This window comes from Crinia signifera, chromosome 4 (genome assembly GCF_055691185.1).
Source record: "Crinia signifera chromosome 4, ASM5569118v1, whole genome shotgun sequence".
Classification (NCBI taxonomy): Eukaryota; Metazoa; Chordata; class Amphibia; order Anura; family Myobatrachidae; genus Crinia; species Crinia signifera.
In genome coordinates this window covers 317,055,003-317,075,587 of record NC_139220.1, presented here as the reverse complement: position 1 = coordinate 317,075,587, position 20,585 = coordinate 317,055,003, and the positions used below count along the sequence as shown (strand labels likewise).

The 20,585-nt window shown below is 45.0% G+C and overlaps 1 protein-coding gene across 6 annotated transcripts in view; it reads right to left on the bottom strand.

Annotated features, from left to right (window-relative positions):
* Window positions 1-19,714, bottom strand: part of LOC146075889 (uncharacterized) — a 46,121-nt gene extending 26,407 nt beyond the window's left edge. For 2 of the 6 annotated variants that reach the window (XM_083185564.1, XM_083185568.1), the window contains exon 1: window positions 7,047-7,328. The gene's annotated coding sequence lies outside the window, so the exon portion shown is untranslated. Of the gene's footprint in view, window positions 1-1,870; window positions 2,043-7,046; window positions 7,342-17,750; window positions 17,887-19,485 lie in introns of those variants that run through there. The other 4 variants (XM_083185566.1, XR_014473652.1, XM_083185565.1 and 1 more) reach the window with 4 other exon arrangements.
* Window positions 19,715-20,585: the final 871 nt, after the last annotated feature.

Here is a 20,585-nt window from a genome sequence, read left to right as displayed (position 1 = left end):
AACCATGTGCACTGCAGGGGGGCAGATGTAACATGTGCAGATAGAATTAGATTTGGGTGAGTTATTTTGTTTCTGTGCAGGGAAAATACTGACTGCTTTATTTTACACTGCAATATAGATCTCACTTTGAAGAAAAACCCCACCCAAATCTCCCCCACAGCCGGGGGGAGACTTTTTATACATTCAGCCCTCTGACCGGTCAACCTGGCCAAGGGTCCTGGGGAAGTGGGGGCCAACCGTAATAAAGGGGTCCCCCCCTCCAGGACTTACCTGGCCAGGCTGAAGCCTGGTGCTGTCCCCGGTGACCCTGTGCGGTGGTCACCGGGCTGATTGAAGTGTAAAAAAATAGAATAAAAACTATTGTCTTTTACTGTGGAACTATGAGTCCCAGCAAGCCTCCCCCGCATGCTGAGACTTGGAGAACCACAAGTCCCAGCATGCGAGGCATTAAAGGGCCTGCTGGCACTTGTAGTTCCACAGTAATAAAAATGTCAAATAAACACACACTGACACACAAGAAAAATAAAACTTTAATACATCCAAAGCCCATACATACTAATACTTACCTATCTTGAGCCCGTCGGTAAATCGACACCTCATGGCATCCAAACATTAACTGTACAACACACAGGCAGCAAGATGCCGGCAGCTAGCACGCCACCAACACTCACCGCCACTGTAAATATAATAGCAGAGTGGCAATCAGCAGGTAGAGGAGGAGAATAGAGCAAGAGAGACAAAATAATATCTATGGTGCAATCATTAGCACTCTGATCTCCACACTGCACCAATAATTCTGCCATGAGGACAGGAGCTCACAAAATGGCCGCGGGTTACAGCCTACACTCCATGGAACGCACAAGGGCACATCCACAGCTGTCGGGGCCCCAACCAGGAAGGTGGGTGGGCTGATCACCAGGGAGACGCCACAGCCAGAGCAGTCGGGTCCACCAAGCAGGAGAAGGACAGCTGCCGCACAGCTTCCAAAGAGAAGAAAGGCACCGGAGCCAGGAGCGTCATGCTGCAGGACAAGGCTCATAAGGTTCCCTGAGCGGTGGGCGGTCAGACAGAGGAACAGGACTCTGCAAGGTAGCGCACCGGGGACCAGAGGGTATAGGCTACAGTTGTAGTCCAACTGCAGTGAGTGGCAGCCACTTAATAAGGATATTTCAGCAGGATAATAGTTGGAGAGCTGGTAAGTGCATCCTATGCTAAGCTACTCCAGCCCCCTACTGGTCATATTTAATTAATTAATTAAATACCACAAATGAATCATTTGGAGTGACTGCTACAGTTCACTGGTGGTACTTCACCTCATAGGTAAGGAATATTTGTATATATTTAAATTTAATTTAAATGATTTAATGCCATATATATATATATATATATGCACACAGCCCAGTACATACACTACTACACCATGCCATATATACACACACAGCCCAGTACAGACACTACTACACCATGCCATATATACACACACACAGCCCAGTACAGACACTGCTACACCATGCCATATATACACACAGCCAGTACATACACTACTACACCATGCTATATATACACAGAGCCCAGTACAGACACTACTACACCATGCCATATATATATATATATATATATATATATATATATATATATATATATATATATATATAGAAGCGTATAGCCGGCACTATTCAAAATACTGTAGCTTGGACCCGGTGCCCGCCAATCCCCCGGTAACCAGGACAAGGGCACTTGATACAATACCGAAAGAAGGTGTCACTCAGGCCAAATGATAGACTCATAGACAGCGTTCGTTATATCAACGTTTCATTTTCTAAACGAAAATTTCATCAGGATACAAAACAATAGTGAATGAGGTGCTCACCTTATATCCCCCGGTACAGTACCTCCTGACGTCATCCCTGTGCGTCCCGGGGCCGTCTGACCGTCGGCGTCGCCTACCCGCAGCGTCACCGCGTCTGTGGTGACGTGCTGACGTCATCGCGCTGCAGCCGTGGTCACCTGACCGAACCCGGAACCATGGCTTGGGGCGGGATAGAACTGTTACCTTGGAGACAATCATAAACAAAAATAAACCAACGTGCAAGTGTGAAAAATAACATAAAAAATACATGAAATACATCATCGTCCATGACAGTTATTAAATACTTATGAAATATGCATATGTACATCCAGGGCTATTTTTGTGCAGGCTCCAGCAGGAACTGTGGCCCTTATTCTAGTTCACTCTTTCTGACAAAATATTCCTCAGATGGACAAACCCATGTGCACTGCAGGTGTGGCAGGTGTAAAACCCCACCCAAATCTAATTATCTCTGCACAAGTAACACCTGCCTCACCTGCAGTGCACATGGTTTTGTCCATCTGAGGAATATTTTGTCAGAAAGAGTGAACTAGAATAAGGGCCACAGTTCCTGCTGGAGCCTGCACAAAAATAGCCCTGTGTACATCCTATGCCAAGGAATATATCCTTGTCACTGGTGTCATAATTTTAAATTAATATCCAAGACGGCAAAGTTTTTTAAATTACTATCAAAAACGGCATATTATTAAAAACTGGAACAGACAATATATTTATAGTATCCCAATATAAAGGGGCAAGTGCCTGTAAGTTATCTATAATAATTCAAGAACTAAGTAGATAAATATGCTGACAGGTGATAAAAAATGGCTAGAGGGCATATAGTAGAATGTTATTCAAAAACAATGATGGGGCATAGTCACAGCAATTGTAGAAAAACCTACAAAGGTAACTAGGAAACATAACTATAAAGAATTAGAAAAAACAGGATAGAGGGATTTTTTCATTGAGGCCTTTTGGATGGATTACATTAAGGCGGTGGATCCACCTTGCCTCACAACGCAATAAAGCAGCACCTCTATCACCTCCTCGAATGGATGGCTTGATGTGATCAATCATGCGATAACGCAAACTTGGTAAGCTGTGCCTGGCCTCGACAAAATGTCTGGCAACAGGCTGATCACTGGTACCAGACAAAAGGGCAGTTTTAATGGCCGAGCGGTGGCCTGCCATCCGCTCTTTAAATTTTCTGGTGGTCTTGCCGATGTAGGCAAGACCACAGCGGCACACAATTTGATAAATCACATAACTGCTTTCACATGTCAGATGGTGTCTAATCTGGTATATGTTACCATCATGTGGATGATGGAACTTGTCTCCTGTGATCAAAAATTTACAGGTTATGCAGGCACATTTAAAGCAACCCCACTTTTTCTGCTGTAGAAAATTTTCTCAAATTCGCAGATTTCTGACAATATTTTATTTTTTACAAGATACATAGATGATCTGCTCATTTTTTGGCGTGGCCCAAGGGATGACTTTGATGTGATCATGCAAACTCATAATACCAGTAACAGCCCTGTGAAATTTACATATCAGATGAATCAAACTAACATCGATTTTCTCGATGTTAGAATCTCTGTTGAAGCGGGCAAAATTGATACAACAGTGTTCATGAAGGACACTGACCGTAATACCTTTTTGCATAACCGTAGTTTTCACCCGACTAAATTTAAACTGAGTCTGCCGTATTCGCAGATGTTGCGGATTCTACGCATTAACAGCAATGTTGATGTAGCTTCTACCCAGATTGATGATCTAATCTCAAGATTTGTTGAGAGGGGATATTATCTACGAGATTTGATTAACACTAAAGCTAAAGCACTTCTAGTCCCCCGTGAACAGTTGCTATCTAGCAACACTAACAAGAAAAAGAACAAAATTTCATCAAAAATTCCATGGGTATGCAAGCATAATGTACATTCAGAAAAAATTAACAAAATCGCCAAAGCTAACTGGCGTATAGTACAGTCAGACCCAGCATTAGGGTTAGAAAACACCAACCTGCTACCTTGTTTCTCTAGACCAAAGAACCTTAGAGACATTTTGGTAAAATCAGATATAGCAGGTAAAGGTATCCCCCCATCAAAAAATTTTCTACAGCAGAAAAAGTGGGGTTGCTTTAAATGTGCCTGCATAACCTGTAAATTTTTGATCACAGGAGACAAGTTCCATCATCCACATGATGGTAACATATACCAGATTAGACACCATCTGACATGTGAAAGCAGTTATGTGATTTATCAAATTGTGTGCCCCTGTGGTCTTGCCTACATCGGCAAGACCACCAGAAAATTTAAAGAGCGGATGGCAGGCCACCGCTCGGCCATTAAAACTGCCCTTTTGTCTGGTACCAGTGATCAGCCTGTTGCCAGACATTTTGTCGAGGCCAGGCACAGCTTACCAAGTTTGCGTTATCGCATGATTGATCACATCAAGCCATCCATTCGAGGAGGTGATAGAGGTGCTGCTTTATTGCGTTGTGAGGCAAGGTGGATCCACCGCCTTAATGTAATCCATCCAAAAGGCCTCAATGAAAAAATCCCTCTATCCTGTTTTTTCTAATTCTTTATAGTTATGTTTCCTAGTTACCTTTGTAGGTTTTTCTACAATTGCTGTGACTATGCCCCATCATTGTTTTTGAATAACATTCTACTATATGCCCTCTAGCCATTTTTTATCACCTGTCAGCATATTTATCTACTTAGTTCTTGAATTATTATAGATAACTTACAGGCACTTGCCCCTTTATATTGGGATACTATAAATATATTGTCTGTTCCAGTTTTTAATAATATGCCGTTTTTGATAGTAATTTAAAAAACTTTGCCGTCTTGGATATTAATTTAAAATTATGACACCAGTGACAAGGATATATTCCTTGGCATAGGATGTACATATGCATATTTCATAAGTATTTAATAACTGTCATGGACGATGATGTATTTCATGTATTTTTTATGTTATTTTTCACACTTGTACGTTGGTTTATTTTTGTTTATGATTGTCTCCAAGGTAACAGTTCTATCCCGCCCCAAGCCATGGTTCCGGGTTCGGTCAGGTGACCACGGCTGCAGCGCGATGACGTTAGCACGTCACCACAGACGCGGTGACGCTGCGGGTAGGCGACGCCGACGGTCAGACGGCCCCGGGACGCACAGGGATGACGTCAGGAGGTACTGTACCGGGGGGTATAAGGTGAGCACCTCATTCACTATTGTTTTGTATCCTGATGAAATTTTCGTTTAGAAAATGAAACGTTGATATAACGAACGCTGTCTATGAGTCTATCATTTGGCCTGAGTGACACCTTCTTTCGGTAATATATATATATATATATATATATATATATATATATATATAAATTTAAAGATGTCCCTTTTGTAGTGGTATTCAACCACTTGTTCAACAGGTTTCATCCATCAAATGTACCTGGACGTCAGGAGCATTCTGAGGAAGTCTGTGTACATTTGATGGATGAAACGCGTTTAGCAGGGAATACAGACTGTTGTCATCTTGTTGTATTATTAAAATGATTTTATAGTATTGCACTAGGTTCTCCAATGTTCTCCATCTTTCTACTATGTTTCTAATATATGTTGGAACATTGTGAGAGAAGAGGAGTGGTCTCTGGAGAAGCTGGATGATTGGCTGTACATGCTCATTATACAAGTGGTGGAATACCACTACAGAAGGTGCACCTTTACATTTTGGGTGTGCTATGGTGGAGGGTTGGAAATTTACATTCCAAAATATTACACAAGGAGGCGCACTTCTCACAACTGTCTTACAGATTATCTTTAGGAAGGGCTATTGGAACTGACCTGCTGGGGAGGAACAGCCGTCCTGAGGAGAGATTGTGTTTTTAAAAGTCTAAAGCAATGGTTCTCAAACCCGGTGCTCAGGACCCTAACAGTGCACATTTTCCAGGTCTCCACACAGAATCACAGGTGCAATAATTAGCTCCACTTGTGGTCTTTTAAAATGAGTCAGTGAATAATGAGTGCACCTGTGCACCTGCCAGGTGACCTGGGAAACCTGCGCCTGTTGGGGGTCCTGAGGACCGATGTTGAGAACCATTGGTCTACAGGAATATAAAAGGACAATCCTTATATGTATTGATGTTTTATGTTTAATATTTTCTGTCAGTTTGAGTGGGCGATACTTGTACCGCCGATATATAGATAGATATATGGTCCTTCTGTAAAGTTATATTATCACAGACTCTGGGAACGGATATTTAAATGTGGCCCTGAATTAGTTAACTGTAGTTCTGAACTTTCTAGAACAGGCCTGAGCAACAAATGGTTTCCAGATGTTGAGGAACTTCTGTCCCAGCATGCATTGCCACAGTTTTCATATTATGGAAAGCTAGATCTGTTGCAAAGCATTCTGGGATGTGTAGTTTCCCAAACATGTGGAGAGCAATAGGTTCTAGAGGGCTGACTGCTGCAGGTCATGTGTAACTAGCAGGGAGCCATGAGTCTGGGGCAGGACACATACGGGGCTAGCCCTGTACATCAGGAGGGAGAGACTGTATCTGTGAGGAGTGACAGGGGCTGCAGGGCTAGTGTCTTACCTCAGATGAGGGCTGACTGCTGCAGGTCATGTGTAACTAGCAGGGAGCCATGAGTCTGGAGCAGGACACATACGGGGCTAGCCCTGTACATCAGGAGGGAGAGAGACTGTATCTGTGAGGAGTGACAGGGGCTGCAGCACTAGTGTCTTACCTCAGATGAGGGCTGACTGCTGCAGGACATGTGTAACTAGCAGGGAGCCATGAGTCTGGAGCAGGACACATACGGGACTAGCCCTGTACATCAGGAGGGAGAGAGACTGTATCTGTGAGGAGTGACAGGGGCTGCAGCGCTAGTGTCTTACCTCAGATGAGGGCTGACTGCTGCAGGTCCTGTGTAACTAGCAGGGAGCCATGAGTCTGGGGCAGGACACATACGGGGCTAGCCCTGTACATCAGGAGAGAGACTGTATCTGTGAGGAGTGACAGGGGCTGCAGCACTAGTGTCTTACCTCAGATGAGGGCTGACTGCTGCAGGTCATGTGTAACTAGCAGGGAGCCATGAGTCTGGAGCAGGACACATACGGGGCTAGCCCTGTACATCAGGAGGGAGAGAGACTGTATCTGTGAGGAGTGACAGGGGCTGCAGCACTAGTGTATTACCTCAGATGAGGGCTGACTGCTGTAATCTGCTTATTTCCTCCACCCTGTTACTGGAAGATGAGAGAAGTGCAGCACGATATCCAGGTCTCTGATCTCAGATCCTCACATCTGCTGCTGGGAGTCTTTCCTATCACACACCCCGGCCTGGTGTCATGGCTGACTGACAGGAAATGGAGCATCACTACAGCCCTGCTGACTAGAAGGGGCCAGTCTGAGAGGACAGAATCACTGCCAAGTGACATCACAGATGTGTGTGTGTGACTGGACAGCTGCAGCCATTTGGTAAACAATAGGATTGAGAATTCGCACAAAAGTAATCAGCTCTGAATACCCATCATGGGACAAAATGGCTGCTGCATGAGACACACACCCATACCTTTACTGCATTTCTTTAGAAACTGACCCATGAGTAAATGGTAGCAAGTCCTAGTAAGTAACATCAGAGGAATATTTGAATCCCTCCACACGAAGTCTGCAGTACCATATGTAACATTTTGTTCATGATGAACTATTACAGAAATTTGGTTTAGTGGTGCGAATTAAAAGAGCACCCTATTTCATATGAAAGTTACCCTGGCACATGGTATATTCACACTGTCACCTATTTGAAATGCTTGTCTATTGATTATTTAAGTAATCCTGTTACACTGTATCTCCACACTGTCACTTATCTGCAATGTCTATAACGGTTGCATAATTTGATTGGACAGCCTCCTATCCTGTCCCTTTGAATGTGATAATAGTAATCTTATAGTATCTCTGTGAAAAAGTCAAACTAAGCAGTTATCTGCCAGACGTCTTTATTTGCAACATAGAGATACAATGTTCATTTCTTGATTTCTGTATCACCAGGTAATATAGAACTGTTGGAGAGTGATACACAGTGTTTCTAATGCTGCTTTCCCACTGCAGACCCATTTTAAGTTACAGGTAATCTTAAACGCTATTTAGCATTCCCACTGCAGCAGATTACAGTTTTAAATGCCATTTAAGTACCATTCCCATTGCAGGTAAAACGTTTTAGCTCTTCAAAACGTTTTTACAGCACAAATGAGTGCCTGTGACTTTAATGGGCTTTTCAGGGATAAAAAGGTGCACACCAACAGTTGTTTTCACATAATAAAAGGTGGGGGAGGGGCCAGTGGTGCGTACAAATCCCGCAGCCGTCGACATTTGTGCTATGTGTCGGCTCAATTTAACCCATGGTGGACAGTAATATATACATTGTTGGCCAGTGCCAGCTATGTATATATTACTGCCTAATAACTAAATCATTGGTGCCCAGTGGTGCCTGCAATATATAGATTGCTGGCATGTGCCAGCAATCTATATATTACTGGCTTAGGATTTTCATTGGTGCCCAGTGGTTCCAGAAATATATAGATTGCTGGCATGTGCCAGCAATCTATATATTACTGGCTTAGGATTCTCATTGGTGCCCAGTGGTTCCAGAAATATATAGATTGCTGGCATGTGCCAGCAATCTATATATTACTGGCTTACAAAATAAAACATTGGTGGCCAGTGCTGCTCCGTGTGGAGCAGGACAGAGGGAGGCGGGGCATGTGGCCGGACCAGCATCGCTAACGGCATCCAGCCGCAGCAGCAGCCAGCCGGACACAGCGGGGCAGCGTGGACAAGTGAGTATAACAGGAGGGGGGAGGGGGGTGGCAGTGGGGCGTACCGCCGGGCTGAAAGTGGTTAATCTTTCAGCCCGGCAGCGCACACACACGGAGATGATGGCTGAAAAAATCTGCCATCATCTCTACCGTTTAAGATGCATTCCCATTGCCTCTTAAACGATAGATTACCGTGTAAAACTCTGCTTTGGAAACGGGTTGAAATACCGTTTAACTTTAAACGGTATTTCAACTCTGGTGCTTTCCCACTGCAGCCTTAAACGGTATTTTGCCCTCAAAAAATCGGCAATATACCGTTTTAAGGCTGCAGTGGGAAAGGGGCATAAAGCAGAGAATTTATTAGACAATATTTACAATCACTGGTTAAATACCGTTTTGAACAGTAATAAACGGCATCTATTTTCTATAGAGTGAGATACCAGATAGTGTCAGCAGATTTTCTTATTGTGACAACCTCAATATTTCGCAGCGTTCTGCTTATAGGATATTTGTAAATATCCATCAAATTATTTGTGCCATTTCTCTGTTACAGAAGCATTCAGTGTGCACATTGAATTCTTGTACACACTATACAACTTATTTACACAAAATGCTTACTGGATAGATTGTGAGGCATAGTGCTACACACTCCTATTATATGTTCAATGTTTTTTGTATGTTATGTTAGTATCAACGTGTGTCCATTTTATTCTTATAAAATTGTTTAATAAATTAAAAGCTAAGTTTTAAAACTTTTTTCAAAAGCAGTGCCCCCAGCAAAAGAGAGTACTTTTTCCTTTTCCCTACTTGTACACACCCATACCTCCCAACATGACCCTCCCCAGGAGGGACACATTGCTCTGCTCCTGCACTTCCCTCTTAATGTATGATTGCCATCACCTGTAGTGAAGCACCTTTCTCAGCAATTTACCTGTTTAAAGGCCCCCATACATTAGGCCGACTTGTCCTAGGGACAAGTCGGACCCAATTTACCTGCGAGCCGCCCGGCAGCTCCCCGGGAGGCTCACATACAATTTGGCACTTGATGTGCCATTTTTTACATGGGATAAATCGCATGCGATTTATCCCATGTAAAAAAAAACCCGGGGAGCTGCAGGGCAGTGAGGAGTAGTGGGGGCGGGCAGCGGCAGTACTGGGGGTGGGCAGCGGCAGTAGCAGGGGCGGGCAGCGGCGGTGGTGGGGGCGGCCAGCGGTGGTGGGGGCGGGCGGCCAGCGGTGGTGGGGGCGGGCGGCGGGTGTGGTGATTGCTGCTGACCTGGCCGGGCAGTGTACTTACACATAGCAGCAGCGGGGACGGGACGCGTAGTGGCGGCTATTAGATTTTTAAAATACTTGTCAAATGACCGGCCGCTCTCTGATTGGCCGGAGAGCTCTCAGCCAATCAGAGTGCGGCCGGTCATTTGACAAGTATTTTTAAAAATATAATAGCCACCACTGCGCTGCCCGTCCCCGCTGCTGCTATGTGTAAGTACACTGCCCGGCCAGGTCAGCAGCGCTCACCGCACCCGCCGCCCGCCCCACATCTCCCCCGGTGTCTGCATGCATATGTCTGTCAGGTGGCAGGCATATGCATACAGGGAGGTCGGACGTGATCGTATGCACAGACTGTCCGACCTCCCTGATCCGGTCCGATGCGCACGGGACTGCGCATCGGATCGGATCAGATATCACACACCTACGATTTTGGGCCGATTTCACCCGATTATCGGCACAAAGTGCCGAAATCGGATGAAATCGTCCCAAAATCGCATAGTGTATGGGGGCCTTAACACAGATGAAGGTAATCATACATTAAGAGGAAAGCCCAGGAGCAGAGCATTGTGTCCCTCCTGGAGAGGGTCATGTTGGGAGGTATGCCCACCTGCCTATGTTAGGCAAAGGGAAGGTCTTATACTCTGTAGGATTAGACCCATTCAGCAAGTGTAGTATTCTGCAGTTTGCACGGCTATATAATATATCAATAACTTTTCAATGATTAATGATATGTCCTGAATGCCATTGCAGAAAATAAGGTAACATAAGCATGGATATAGGTAAGAGTTGCTCAATGAACATATAGGTCCACATATTTATATTTTAACAACCTTCTCGGCAAACAATGCTCTCTTATGGTGTGTACAGAGGGTGAGATATGGCTTCCGATGTTGCCGATATAGTGAAAATCGGAAGACATATCGCATGCAAATCGCATGATTTTTTAGGGCTTGTGAGCCCGATGCACTGCCGATGCGCACTGTGTGAGCGCAAATCCTCAGCCAGATGGAGACGGCAGCCAAGACTATATAGTACAGATTGTGCCCCTCCATGCATGCCGTGCGATGCGAGTCCCGATGTGATCTGATCGCATCGGGACTCGCATAGCACGGCATATCGCTCCTGTTGTGTACACACCATTACACTACTCGCCCTGCACTCACTGCTCTACTACACTACCTCTGAGCACACAGCTCTCCTACACTACTCTTCCTGCACACACTGCTATCCTACACAACTCGCAATATAAACACAGCTCCCCTACTTTACTCTTCCTACACACACTGCTCTCCTACACTACTCGTGTTGCACTCACTGCTCTCCTACACTACTCACCATGCACACACAGCTCTCCTACACTACTTCCCCTGCACACACAGCTCTCCTACACTACTCGCCCTGCACTCATTGCTCTCCTAGACTACTCGCCATGTACACACAGCTCCCCTACACTACTCTTCCTACACACACTGCTCTCCTACACTACTCGCGTTGCACTCACTGCTCTCCTACACTACATGCCATGCACACACTGCTCTCCTACACTACTCTCCATGCGCATACTGCTCTCCTACACTACTCACCATGCGCATACTGCTCTCCTACACTACGCTCTCTGCACAGACAGCTCCCCTACACTACTCGCCATGCGCACACTGTAATCCTACACTACTCCCCCTGCACACACTGCTCTCTTACACTACTCCTCCTGCACACACTGCTCTACTACACTACTCGCCATGCACACACTGCTCTCCTACACTACTTGCCATGCACACTTTTCTCCTACACTACTCACCAGGCACACACTGCTCTCCTACACTACACGCCCTGCACACACTACTCTCCTACACTGCTCATCTTGCACACACTTCTCTCTTACACTTCTCATCCTGCACACACTGCTCCTGTACAATACATGCCCTGCACACACTGCTATCCTACAATACTCACCATGCACACAATGCTATCCTTCACCACTCCCCCTGCACACACTGCTCCTCTACACTGCTCACCCTGCACACACTGCTCTCCTACACTACTCACCATGCACACAATGCTCTCCTACACCACTCCCCTGCACACACTGCCCCTCTACACTACTCGTCATGCACACACTGTAATCCTACACTACACCCACTGCTCCCCTACACTACTCGCCCTGCACACACTCCTCCCCTACACTACTGACCCTGCACACACTGCTCTAACTGTTCTCCCACGCTACTCACCCTGCACACACTGTTCTCCTACACTACGCACCCTGCTCCTCTACACTACTCGCCATGCACACACTACTCCTCTACACTACTCGTAAGGATAACAGCTCTGGTTCAGAAAAAACAAACCAATCGGGCGCAATTAGTGACCACACCCCCTTTTGGGGAAAAAAATAGAAAATAATAAAAAACTGGAAAATTACACAAAGATTATTGAATAAATTAGGTAAATATGGATGTAAATATGGTTGGCTGCTCCCAAGTACAAATAGGTATATTTGTAAGAGGACAATATGTAGAAAGACAAGATATAAGCGATAATTCGCATATATCTAGAGAGCGCCACAGTTGGATGAATTCAATACAAATTTATTAATATAAAATAACACACAATAAAATTGTACAGACAATATAAGCTCATAAAAATACAAAAAAGTAAAAAGAATCGATATATTCGCACACACTCCTATTGACGATTTCAAGGGCTGTAATAGACAGCTGATTGTCCTTTAAATTGATCCTTAAATGGATTTGGGGAATTATAAATGGCAGTGGCTTACTCAGAGTATTTATCAATGATTAACCGACCTCAGATCCTTTGAAATTTGAACAGCCGAGAGAAATATTCAGTTGTGCTGTGTATATTCAACAGACAGCTCCAGCACCCCTGTCAGCGGTCGCCGCCTGTTGACAACCCGCTGATGAGATGTTTCACAGGGGGCGAGCCATCCGTCTCCGGCAAACAGCGCGGATGGAAGTTTGCTGTACTGCCGGGAATCACAGAAGTCAGGACACAGTGCAAACACTCACCCAGGTTGCGGTGGCTTGAATTACCGGTCAGACGCCGGATGCTTGTTGAAGATAGCAACACACTGGGGAGGTCACTCTGGAACGGCTTGGAAATTTTTAAGGCAGGTTGAGGTAGATTGTTAAGCGGTTGCTCTGAGTCGGCTACACGGAGTGCCAGCTGGTAAAATCCCTTGAAGCGTTTCTCCGCTATGTGGGTAAGCAGCGGTTTCCTCAGAAGGTATAAGACAAGGTTTGTGAGCCATGCTATTTAAAAGACTGACATCCAATCATCTTTATGCACTAATTAGTGCTTCTAGCAAATGTCCTGATGCAGGTTGTGAGTTAACCCTTGGTGGGTTGGGTTTAGAAAGAAGCACTTTTTGCTTAGTCATGTGTAATTTCCCAGAACATTCGAATAAACTTATAAAACATTAATCCTAATGCTCCTGTATAACATATCATCCATACAAATTATAAACATTACATATACAAGTATATAAACCAATATATATTATCAAAAAACGAAATAAATAAATAGAAAAAAATTTTTTTTGCATAAACATAATATAATATAAACAACACTAAGAAAATAGAGAGGGGAATGGCATCCGAATATATTGTGGAGATAAAAAGGAAGGAAGAGCGTGCAAAAGAAGTTATTGCTTTGTATATATTCAACTCTAAAGGCCCCCATACACTATGAGATTTATCTGACCTTTAAAATTGCATCTGATTTCCCTTGAACTTCCCCGGCAACTTCCCAGGAGGCCTACATCCAATTTGACACTTGATGTGCCATTTTTTACATCCAATTTGTGTCAGATAAATCACATGTGATTTATCACATGTGATTAATCATAAGATTAATCTGAAGCAATTTGGATGTGCCATGAGATGTATCTGATGGGATGGCTCTAGGGAGTGGCCTGAACAGTGCTATATGAAGCAGGGGCTAAACACTAATACATACACTGAGGTGATTTGGTCCGATTTCGGGCGATTGTGACCAATCGGCCCATTAAATTGGACCAAATCGCCTCTCCCTGACATGCAGTTGGGTCCAATGCGCGGTCCCGTGCACATAGGACCCGACCAGGTGGTCGGACCTGCAGGCCGTCCGACCACCCGTTCTGGGACCTCCCTCCAGGCGGCGAGGCAGGCGGGAAGCAGGGACGCATGCGATCCATCACAATGGATCGCATGCATCCCTGCCACCGGGAAGTTGCGGCGGCTTGCAGGGTATCGGGGGTCCGAAGACTGCTGCGAGACGTCACAGCAGTGTATGGGCACCTTTACAGAGCATCTGTAATGTTTCATTATATAGATTATATAGATATTTTATTAATGCAAAGTAATGAATGACCCGACTCCCTGATTTTATATATATATATATATATATATATATTTGAGAGAGACAGTGGACTTCAATGATATACCAAGGATCTATCACAAGAGACTGCAATATATATATATATATATATATAGCGTTGCGGGGGGGGAGTGCTGCACTCACGGCATCTTGTTAAAGAAAATTCAGCAGTCTGATTTACAACGTTTCAATGTTGTAAATCAGACTGCTGAATTTTCTTTAACAAGACGCCGTGAGTGCAGCACTCCCCCCCGCAACGCTGCTTATACACTTGTATTTACAGGTGTTTGGTCCTGACACCCGGTGCACTACAAGTCCCAGACGGAGAGCCGGTACAATGGACTATATATATATATATATATATATATATATATATATATCTATATATAAATTGAGCTTTCAAATACGAAAAATACATTTCTCATTGAATTAATTTTATTATTACAATGTTAGTGTGTAATAGATGATGAATTTACATTTACATCTATGCATTAACCCCCTGCCTTGATTTCCTTTCCTATGCTCTTCCACTATGGAAGGGGTTAATGGTGCAAAAAAGACAGTTATCCCACAGCCACATACATTGTCCCAGGTGGATGCAGAAAACGGGATGGTTTCTTTCTTGCTTTTTTTTTTCTTTCTTCTCATCTGAAACCTTACAAAAGTTGGAGATAGAGGGGAGGAGGACACTTCCAGTGACGTCAAGGGGGAGGCAGATCAGCCAATGAGAAGCTCCCCCTGACCTCCAGCAGCAGCAGCAGGAGAAAGAGGGGAGGGGGGTCACTGGCTCTGGTGTCCGTGCTGACCTCGACGTCCAGCAGCAGCAGGGGAGAGGGGGGTGTCAGACTCTCTGCTGCTCTCCGACCTCCAACAGCAGAGGAGAGTGGGTTGGGCTCTGCTGCCGGCGCCGAGCTCCAGCAGCAGCAGCAGCAGGTAACTGGAAGAGTCTCACTGCCTCTTCTCTCCTGCCCCTTCCGCTGATGTGTGTTCGCTGCTGCTACTGCAGAACACGGAAGGAGGTACCAGGAATTGTTCACTTAGATATATCGGATCTGAAACATCGTGGGTGCTCAAAAGCACTCACGATGTGCCCATGATGGGTCAGATTCCGATATATCTTATATTCTGCAGGTCCGACGCCCTGATCAGATCTGATGCGCACGGGACCGCGCATCAGATCAGATCAGATGTCAAATACATGCGATTTTCGTCCGATTTCACCCGATTTATCGGCCCAAAGGGCCGAAATCGGGTGAAATCGGCCGAAAATCGCATAGTGTATGGGGGCCTTAAGAAAGACTAATAGGGGTAAATGTGCTATAATGTTAATATAGAGCTGAATGGCTCACTCAGTAGTGCTCCTGCTTAGCAACAGAATCACTAGCTGTGCTATCCACAAGTTCAAAACCCCTGGTCAGCAGAGTTCGGCAAAGTTTATTTTTATTTTTATTATAAAAAAAAAAAAATAAATTCTTTTTCTTTATTATTATATTATGAATAACATTTTCCTTTTTATCTCCATACCTTATACTTTTGTTATAATATGGGGTATTATCCAGATAGAAACATATGATTATCCAAAAATTAAATACAGACAAAACCACTTTGATGGTGTGGAAAACCAGAGTGAGTAGACATTTAAGACAGAGACAATGACAGTAATGGTTTCTTCAACTTATTAACATATTAGATAAGTGGTTTGGGTGGTTGTATATGCAGCTTCACATTATATCAGAAAACTCAACGCACTGTGTCCTGACTTCTGTGATTCCCGGCAGTACAGCAAACTTCCATCCGCGCTGTTTGCCGGAGACGGACGGCTCGCCCCCTGTGAAACATCTCATCAGCGGGTTGTCAACAGGCGGCGACCGCTGACAGGGGTGCTGGAGCTGTCTGTTGAATATACACAGCACAACTGAATATTTCTCTCGGCTGTTCAAATTTCAAAGGATCTGAGGTCGGTTAATCATTGATAAATACTCTGAGTAAGCCACTGCCATTTATAATTCCCCAAATCCATTTAAGGATCAATTTAAAGGACAATCAGCTGTCTATTACAGCCCTTGAAATCGTCAATAGGAGTGTGTGCGAATATATCGATTCTTTTTACTTTTTTGTATTTTTATGAGCTTATATTGTCTGTACAATTTTATTGTGTGTTATTTTATATTAATAAATTTGTATTGAATTCATCCAACTGTGGCGCTCTCTAGATATATGCGAATTATCGCTTATATCTTGTCTTTCTACACTACTCGCCCTACACACACTTCTCCCCTAGACTACTGGCCCTGCACACACTGCTCTCCTACACTAACCATGCACACACTGCTCTCCTACACTACTCACCATGCACACACTGCTCTCCTACACTACTCGCCCTGCACACACTGCTCTCCTACACTACTCACCATGCACACACTGCTCTCCTACACTACTCACCCTGCACACACTGGTCCTCTACACTACTCGCCATGCACACACTGCTCTCCTACACTACTCCCCTGCACACACTGTTCTCTTACACTACTACCCTGCACACACTGCTCTCCTACACTACTCCCCTGCACACACTGCTCTCCTACACTACTCCCCTGCACACACTGCTCCCCTACACTACTCGCCATGCACACGCTGTTCTCCTACACTACTGGCCCTGCACACACTGCTCCCCTACACTACTCACCATGCACACACTGCTCTCCTACACTACTCACCATGCACACACTGCTCTCCTACACTACTCACCATGCACACACTGCTCCCCTACACTATTCGCCATGCACACGCAGTTCTCCTACACTACTGGCCCTGCACACACTGCTCCCCTACACTACTCACCATACACACACTGCTCTCCTACACTACTCACCCTGCACACACTGCTCCTCTACACTACTCGCTATGCACACACTGCTCCCCTACACTACTCACCATGCACACACTGCTCTCCTACACTACTTGCCATGTACCCACTGCTCCTCTACACTACTTGCCATGTACACACTGCTCTCCTACACTACTCACTATGCACACACCGTTCTCCTACACAACTGTAAAAAAAAATTCAGACTAAAGTGCGCAATTAAATTAAATTAAAGTGCAGCAAAGGTCTTGCATAATCAAAAGAGTAAACATCCAGTTATACTCACAACATGAACATATATATATAAAAAAAGAGTAAAAACATAGACAGAAAGTGTTCATTAATAATACAAAAAAGTGTAATCCCAGTGACAATGAATTAAATTGATATCACCAAATAAAAGTCCTTCAATACTTCAATCCTGATGATTGGCCATTAATCCTGAAAAAAAAGAAAATACACTCCCTTCTCCCATGGATGTAACCATGTGTATGGAGGGAGATGGAAAAGATATAGTGCAAATGGTCTTTTTAAAAGAGAAGAGTTTTATTTAAAGATTACACTTACAATCTGTAGACATATAATGAAGCATGAATGTAAATTCCAACTGGCAAACTGCAGCTGATGACTTTTGTGTGTCACTGTGTGGTGCTGTCACTGCTTTCGGCAGCCAGCTCACTCCTTGTTTTATATTCATTGACACCTTAAAAAACAGATCCAAAACAGTAACAGACTGGGCCAGATGCACTAAGCTTCAAAAGTGATAAAATGGAGAGTGATAAACCACTACTCCTATATTGCAACAAGAAAAGGCCATTTTTTTTCAACGTAAAGTGGCCCTTATTCTAGTTCACTCGCAAAGGCAAATTCCTTCTCAAATGGGCAGAACCATGTGCACTGCAGGTGGGGCAGATGTAACATGTGCAGAGAGAGTTAGATTTCGGTGAGTTGTTTTGTTTCTGTGCAGGGTAAATACTGACTGGTTCATTTTTACACTGCAATATAGATCTCACTTTGAAGTAATACCCCACCCAAATCTAATTCTCTCTGCACAAGTTACATCTGCCCCACCTGCAGTGCACATGTTTTTGTCCATTTGAGAAGGAATTTGCCTCTGCGAGTGAACTAGAATAAGGTCCAGTATGTTCTATGTTGCCCTGTATGTAATGTTTTTGAGTTATTTTCTATGTTCAACTTAAGTTATTAGCCTGTTCCTACTGTTATAAATCAAGTTAAAAATGGTACTTCCTCATCTTTGCGGCCACCGCTTCTGCTACAGAACATACGCAGCGTACGGTAAGCCGCGAGGGTTATTTTCGGAGTCCACGCCACCATCTATTACCTTTTAGTAATGTTTTGGCGACCGAGCCACCGAGCGTGGTGAGCAATCGGGAGGGGACGATAGTGATTCACGTAGCGGCTAACGTAACTGGCGTAAGCGGTGGCTGAAAAGATGAGTAAGTACCTTAAAAATATTTAAAAATAGCAGATTGTGAGCTTCTGTGAGATGTAGCAGGCTGTGAGCCGCTGTGAGATGTAGCAGGCTGTGAGCCACTGTGAGATGTAGCAGGCTGTGAGCCGCTGTGAGATGTAGCAGGCTGTGAGCCGCTGTGAGATGTAGCAGGCTGTGAGATGTAGCAGGCTGTGAGCCGCTATGAGATGTAGCAGGCTGTGAGCTGCTGTGAGATGTAGCAGGCTGTGAGCCGCTGTGAGATGTAGCAGGCTGTGAGCTGCTGTGAGATGTAGCAGGCTGTGAGCCGCTGTGAGTTGTAGTAGGCTGTGAGCCACTGTCAGATGTAGCAGGCTGTGAGCCGCTGTGAGCCGCTGTGAGATGTAGCAGGCTGTGAGCCGCTGTGAGATGTAGCAGGTTGTGAGCCGCTGTGAGATGTAGCAGGCTGTGAGCCGCTGTGAGATGTAGCAGGCTGTGAGATGTAGCAGGCTGTGAGCTGCTGTGAGATGTAGCAGGCTGTGAGCTGCTGTGAGTTGTTTAAATAAAGTTTTGCTAGTTAATGCTTCACTTTTTTCCCCTCCGTGACAAATTTTATTTACCACAAAGCATGAATTATTATTTATCATCTCATAAGTTTATTACTGTATTATAGGCTTAACTAGACAGTTTATTAAAAAAAAAACAATTGAAACATCAGTAAACATCGGTTAACATCGGGTTTAGAGTCCCAATGTTTAGGTCTAAATGATGTTTTGTAACCATTTTTGAAAACATCATTTAACTGATGTCCCATCCCTAGAGTGCAGGGTGCAGAGGTCACACAGGAAATACAATAATACACAGATTATATACCTCAGCCTGTGACGTGCGTATTCGGAATGGAGTCCGGCCAGCTCCGTGTGCAGACACCAGGGGACTTCCTGGTCACGTGACACCGCCTCTCTGACGTCATCCTGTAGTTCTGAAGTCCTCTCTGTACTACAACCATGGGTGCCCAGATGTTCCAAACTTATGCAAGCCATAAACCAGTGTAGCAGCATTACAGATAGGACAAAAGCTAAAGTATTCTAACTACTGCAATGTGACACATGATACATTTACAGACACGAGGAGTTTTCAATAAAGAAAATTATATATATATACACACACACACGCACGCTTGCCTACCCTCCCACATTTAGCGAGAGGCTCTCTGCTTTTGTAGGAGCCTCCCGCTGCCCCGCAAACCCCCCCATTCCTCTCGGTTTTCGGGACCCCTCTGGCAAATGGAGGGGGCGGGGTTCACAGCCAGCCACCGCGCCGCGGGGTTATGCGATGGCCGAGCTGCTGTAGTGCTGAGCAATCATGTGCTGTGTGACTGCCAAGGCATCGGAGCAGAGCTGACAGCCAGAGCTGGCCCTGCCCACCACACTGTCTGAGCTCCGTGAGGCCAGGGTTAGGTCTAAATTGTAATGGGCTAAAGGACCTCGGGGAGGAGTGGGGGTGGAGAGAGGAGGTGCAAGGTCGGAAGAAGGGTCCCAAATGGACTCTCGCCACGCTTCGGGCACGGTGGCTCGCTCCGGTCGCCACCTGGTTACTAAAGGCAACCAGTGGTGGCTTGGATAGTGAAGGAGCAAGCCCCCCGGCCTTGCTCCTCTCCCTGGGCGTGGAAAGTCCTTTAGCCCACTACAATTTAGCATCTACCGTGAGGCCAGCACTCCCTGCTCTTCCTGCTTCTGAAGTTCTGACTCTGGGCCTGTGGTGAGCTGCCTCCCCCACCATACTGCTGGGTCCCTGCACCTTCCAGGGTGGAGCAACACAGCCAGGAGAGATATAGACAAAACTTTTTTCTCCACTGTAGCAACTGCGCCTAGAGCAGCAATGAAGATTACAAACCACAATGAGGGATAGTTCGGTCCCTCTACATAAATGATACAAAACACAAGATGCGGTGTGATCCTCGTAGCGCTCAA